We start from the raw sequence: 6,954 nt of genomic DNA on the forward strand, positions 1-6,954 counted from the left end.
ATGGATGATAGCTATGATGGTTGGCTGAAGCTGCAGGAGATAAGTGGATGGTGTGAGATGGAAGTTGGAGGGTGGATGATAGGTGGATAGATTGGAAGATGGAGCTGGATGACAAGATATGACCAAAAGCATGAGGATGATAGGCTAAGCTGGTGATGGCTGGATTACACATGACGCTTGTTTGCCAAGTTTTCATCATGGTACTTGTCGAAGGCGCTTGAATTGCCAAGTTTTCACCAGTGGACGCTTTATTTTTCTTTATTATTATTTTTTTTCTTTTTGACTTTGGACTTAGCTGGAATGATTTTGGCTTTCTTCAGCTATTTTTGGCTTTTTCCATGGGATTTTTCACTAGCTATTGGAATGTTCAATTTTTTTGCTAGCTGTTGGTACACTGGATGTGTGATTTATGCAATAGATTGGATTGATGGTAGGAGATGGAGAGATTCAAGGCTAAAAAGGAGCATGAGATGGGGATGCTTGCAAGATCAACATTGGCACATGTTGGGACAGGTGTGAAAAGAGCATATGGGGAATATATGGTAGATGCAGGCTTGATGGAGGACTTGTGGAAGCGCGCTTGGGGATATAGGCACCCAAGAAGGAGTTAGGAGATGGGGGACATGAGTCACTGGATGGAGTATTAGTAATGGTGGATGCCATTATGCATTGGGTTTCAACTTTTTTCTTTGGGATCCACATGGTTTTGGATTTTCGTTTTATAGGCTTTTGCATTATTTTGCATTCTTTGATTGGATTTTGCCTTTTTGGAGTATGTCTTTTAAAATAGACATATGATTGCCTAGGATGTGGATTTTTAGCTTTATGCTTTTTGAAGTTGGCATTCGCATTGCTGTGGTAAGCTTTGGGAAGATGGCTAGGAGAAGCTTTCTGAGATGGAGAGGATATGGAAGAGCATGTAGGGGGATGATGATGGAAAATGTGCTCTGATATGTGCCTTTGTTGGTCTTGCATAGGAACGGATGTAATAGGATTTTTATGATGGTTGAGAGGAGGATGGAGGATGGTAGATTTTGGGACATAGGGACCCAAAATGGATTTAGTGGATGAAGGGGGGTTATGGTAGGTTGTTTTAGGTTGCAAAGATGGTGGAGGGGGGGTGACATAAGATTTCTTGAAGGAGTGATGGGAGGCTGACATGGTGGGTTTGGAGATAGGCTTGGTTTGGGGGTGTGGTGTACCAACACCTTTAGATGGTGAGCCTTTGGATACATATCCAAGACCATGAAATCCTAGATTCTTTTGTGCAATAATAGGCTTTATGATTCCTTGCTCTTGTGACCCTAAACCTTGACCTTGATAATGCCATCGATTGAGCATTTGAACTAGTTGAGGATACTTTTTGCTTGCAGAAAATGGTGGAAGTACTTTATCAGATGTACTGCAATGGGGAGATATTGTTCTTAATTCTTCTGCAGAGAGGAGGCCACCATGGATGAATGTAAGTGAACCAAGAGGGTAGATTATAGATGGTGGAATAGCTTGAATAGGTGGTAAGATGGAAGCATGGAGTGGAGAAGATGGTAGGATAGGATATTGATTTAGCTGAAGGGATAAAAAGATATCCTTTAGTAGAGGAGGTATGACTTGAGCTTTTGGAGATGGAGGGGATGGTGACTGCGCTATGGATGGAAGACATGGTGCAAGGATATCTTCATTTATGCTTTGGGGGATGTCAACATGCTTTTGGGCAAGATCTTGATAGGATTGGATTGGGACGGATGGTGCGATAGGAGGTGAAGGGATGAATTCTTCAAAGGTAGTGGATGGATAGATGGGAGATTCAGTAGTGGAGATGGGTGAGTAGAAGATGGATGCATAAGGGTCATTATGGGAGATTTGGGAAATGCTTGGAGGTGAGGTGGATAGGATTTGGAGGGATTTTATAGGTGCTGGGATTTTGGTGTTTGCGGGAAGTGGAAGGATTTTAAGCAATTTGATGGATGGTATGGGGATGATAGCTATGGGAGATGGAGGTGATATTATAGATGGGGAAGCTCCATCACTGACTACTTCACATGGTTGGATTAACTGACATGGCTTATTGAGTACTGGAGGTGGATTTTCTCGCATTTTTTGTGGGAGATTCCTTAGAGAATTGTGTGTCAGAGGTGGAGGTGAATTGACAAGAATAGCTAATGTTATGGGGATGGAGGATTGGAAGTTTGGTTGATTGGGTGATGGAGGAGAAGCCGGGATATCAGATGGCATGACTAGATAGTTTGGAATAACTCTTGGATTTTGGGGGATGGTTGGTGGAATGTTTCTAAGGCTCTCAAGATACCCTTCATAGTCAACAAGATCTTCCTCATCATTGGAATAGGAGGTGGCAAGATCCAGGACAATACGACCAAATATATCATGATAGGATTGGTACTTCATGCTTTGATGATGAGTTTGATGGGGATGGGGTCTTGCATATGGATGAACACGGAAGCTCATGGTTGGATTTGGATTAAGCTCAGATTTTGGATTGGCTAATGAAAGATTTCCTAGGGGGAGTCAAAGCTATATGACAGACCTAAGGAGGATTGGCTAGAGATTTTTGGCTTTCCTATGGATGGAAGACTTCAAGGGCATGCTGTCAAAAGGTGAGAGTTTTGCTTTCCTATGTGTAGGATTGGTGGAGATTGTGTCAACTTAAGGATAAACTAATGATCCTATGGGCATGACATGAGATTGACCACTTGTGGATCCCAACCTTTAGCTCAAGGTGATGAGGGATACAAGTGACAAATTTGGATTACCCTAGACAATGCTCTATCCAAGGGATAACCTTGGTGAGATTGGTTGATGGGTAGGATTGGTTGGATAGCAAATTCTAGTAGAGTGACAACAACTCTTTAAAGGTTTGGGTGAGATTTTGGATTGGGTTGCTAGTTGGCGAGAGGGGGGGGGGGGGATGATTTGGATGGACTTTGGATTTGGGATTGTTCTAAAGAAAAGAACTAAGGGAGCTTGGATGATCTTTTGATGAGGCAGTGACTACGCTAAGTATGCCTTGAGCTGGGAGATTTCTGCTTTTCTAGGATTTTGACCAAAGTTGGAAAACATTCATTCAAAGGCTATGAACAAACAAGCAGACAAAAATTTTGGAACAAGCACGTCAAACACACCAACATCTTAGGAAGCTTTCTACAAGGATGAAATTTGGTTTAGCTAGGGAGTCCTCGATATACGCAAGGTACGTGAGGCCCATATCCGTAGATGAAACCAAAAATATGTCACACAACCGAGAGGAGTGGTAACCCACTTCTCCTCTTTCACTTCTCAAGGGTATAAAGTTCCTTGAGGCCTAGCCCGAGTGACAAAATCTTTATCCCAAGAGAGGTGTCTTTCGATTCACCTCCTGATCTTTATACTCTGCTAGAATGCTGGAGTTGAGGTCATCCAAGGGGTGATGAAATCCCCAAGCAGGCCTCCTAAAAAAAAAGGAAAACAAGGTTTTGGATCCTAATCTTATGCACCCAAGATGGCCTTGAAAGACGACAAGGGGAGAGAAGACTTGGATGACCTTGGGCTAAAAAGCAGAGTTCTTTTCCAATTGATGATTTAGATTTTGTAAGCTATGATTGAAGACACTCGTGATTATGGCATACAATGTTCATTTCAACTTGACAATGTCGTCAACATAATGGAAATCGAGAATTCGTCAACATAAGAAAAGCGAGCATCATTGAGATGCATCAAAACCATGCAATGTTCATTGATTTTTAGGCATTCAAGATTGTGTTAGAGTGTTTTAAGCCCAAATTGGAAGTGTGAGATATTGCAATGATTAGTTAATTTTTGGCAATGAAGATTGGATTTTTTGTTTTAATCATGCATTCCAAGGAAAATTGATTTTAATCCATGGCATTCAAGAGTGTGTTTTGAGCAACATTCATTCAATAGAAAATGCTTAAACATTCAAGTTCATTCCAAGGAAAACCTAAGAAACCTGATTAAGTTTGTTGCTCCAACTTACAATACGACAAAAAAAATCAATTTGATTAGTTACCCAAAATCTTCAAAAATGAAAGCTTAACTATGAATTTTTTTTTTAAAACTTTTTTTGTTCTTTTTAATATGCGTAAAAATTCTTATAATGATCTATTTCTTACGGAACCACTAAAAGTCAAATTTTGATTTATACTCTTTTTTTTTAAATTTTTTTTTTTTAGTGATTTTTGGTGTTCTTAAACACGACGGTTCATTTGTTAGAGTTTTGAAAGCATGCAAAGATAATGACTTGGACAAGACAACCAAAAACTAGGCAACAAATCCTAAAAAACAATACAATAGGCGAAAACACCAATTTGCGCAGACGCCAATCTGCGCAGACACTGATCGACGTAGATGACAATCTAGTGAAGAAAGTAGCTGGTGGCATCAGACACAATAGTTGAAGGATTGCGATGACGGAGATGATAGTTTGACAAGTGGAGATGCCAAAATTTGGAGACGACAGTTTGGGCTTTCAGAGATAGCGGTTGAGCTCACGCAGACGACGGTTGTGCAGGCGCAGACAATGGTTTATCTCTTGCAGACAATGATTGACATTGTGGAGATGACGATTAAGTTTGTGTAGACGACGTTTTGCAAAGACGACAGGCGGAGATGCCAAATTGCGGAGACGATAGGAAGAGACGACACTACGTGAAGGGAACTGACGGGCGCGAGTTTTTTCCAAATTTTTTTGTTTTTCTTGGTTATTTTTGGATTTAAAGGGTATGTCCTTCTTTTTAGTCTGTCTTTCAACCTACAAAAATAAGCAAACATACCTTGCAACAACTCAAACAACAAAAAACCATTAGATTGTTAGTTTGTAAAAGCAAATTTTAGATTGAAATGGATGAAAAAATGACCCATAATGGGGTCCCACTGGGCATGCCAAAATGTAGAATAAGATCTTAGTGTGCAAGGAACATTAACATTAAAGAAAGCATTCACAAACCACAACTAAGTTCACATATATGCTTAGACAAAAAAAACAACAAGAGATGCAAACCTCAAAGGATGAAGCACTTCATTGCTTTCTTGATTTTGTAGATGTGTCCTTTGATGTGGATTTATGCTCAAGATGCTCAAAGCTACTTCAATGGAAGTGGGTAATGGCAAATTGGTAGCTTTGTGAGCTCTCAATTTGACATTATAAGGGTAAGATTGATGGTTTTGGTTCTCAAAATAGCATGGTAACTTTAGCTCAAATATTGTTGATGAAATGGCTTGGGATGGGATTCAATTTATAGGCCAAGGGGTAGAGGGATAGAGAGCTTAGATGCAAGGATGGGGAGATGGTTAAGGAGGGCTAAGATGCACTCAAAGAGGAGCACATGGATTGTGCTTGTTTAGCACTAATGGGAAGGTGACACTTGTCACAAGGAGGATGAGTGTAAGAGGGTAGGGTAAAGGGTTGGTTAAAGGCATGATGAGTGGGGTTGAGTATGTAAGAGGGATGTAAAAGGAATGAGTGTGGAAGAGGGAAGAATGTGGATGATGGATGTAAGAGTCATGGGTGGGCTTGTAAGAGTCTTTTATGTTTTGTAAGAGCACTCATGACTTGGTGGTTGAGATTTTTGAGGGGAGACTTTGATTTGGTTTAAGAAAGTCTTAAACTTGTTTAGGGAATGTGACAACATTAAGGGGTGGATTAGGCTTGGGTTTAGGATTAGATTAGGGATGTTAGAGATGTGCAAGTGGATGGCATTAATAAAGGTGGGTGAGTTAGTGGCTAAGCTAGGTTAGCATGGGTGGATGGGGTGGATTAGGCTAAATGGAGGATTAGGGATAGGTTAGGGGTTTTTGGATTTGAGAATTTTATTTATCAAATAGATTTACTTAATAAATGGGGATTTTTGGAATTAGATAGAAGAATAGGATTTAATTGATAAATAATAGGTTATTTGATTTATCAATTAGGACTATAGATGATTAATTGAATTAATCGGCTAGGGGATGGCAAAGGATTAATTAAATAAGAATTTAATTAATGATGCCTTTAGAGATGGCTAAGTTAGATTACCAAAGCAGTGTAATCAAATTTAGGTGTCTATAGTTACCAAGCCTCAATATTTAATCATCTTTGGATATAGAACAAAGCTTGTAGGTCATAAAATTCCCACTGACATTGCAATCATGGAAATATGAATATAACATACGTTATTGGTTTGTCGGGATTAAATGTAAGCATTCCAGGCACAAGAAGCCAGAATGACCAAAACATTTGTCCCTTTTAATATAGCAAGTTAACATAAGCATCAGAGCATAAACACTAGGATGAACTAAATGTTGCTTGCATAACCGACACACCAAAAACACGGGACATCCATCTTATGCTAAGCATTTAGTATTTATTCTGTCTGCAACAACTCTTGCATTTGTAACCTGAGACAGAGGTGTGTTAGATATACTCGCAGTGACTCGTATGTTCACTTAGTAGGACGAGTATCAGTATTTACTGTAGCATGAAGAGTTTACTCCAACAAACAAGGAGAAGAACCAATGTTATTGGCGTATTCATATAAAAGGAGTCAAGGTACACATGGCCATCCAATATGAGATGGAGGCTCTTATAGTGGACACCCCTCTTATAGTATTAGATCAACTTATTGGAACTAATTAGCAAACAGAAAGCAAAGAAAAGATCATGCCCCCAATCATTACTTCTCTAGTCAAAGATGACATCATTGAGTTGCTCGAGGAGATATAATAAAGCAAAAAAAAAGAAAAAAAAGAAAAAGCTCAGCATATCCAAACAATTATATCATTTTTGAGTTCAATGTTTTGGGATTGATGTCAAGTGTCAGTGTCCAGAACATGTTTGAAAGAAATCTCTTTAGTAGGGTGATGACAGTAGGCAGACACAGCTAGAATAATTGGTGACTGAGGTCAAAGAGGAATCTTCAAGATGAAGAACCTTAGAAGGATTGAGCGATAGTAGACAAACATGGC

The sequence above is a fragment of the Cupressus sempervirens genome, chromosome 5 (genome assembly GCF_028749045.1).
Source record: "Cupressus sempervirens isolate cs-2001-9-10 chromosome 5, ASM2874904v1, whole genome shotgun sequence".
Taxonomy (NCBI): Eukaryota; Viridiplantae; Streptophyta; class Pinopsida; order Cupressales; family Cupressaceae; genus Cupressus; species Cupressus sempervirens.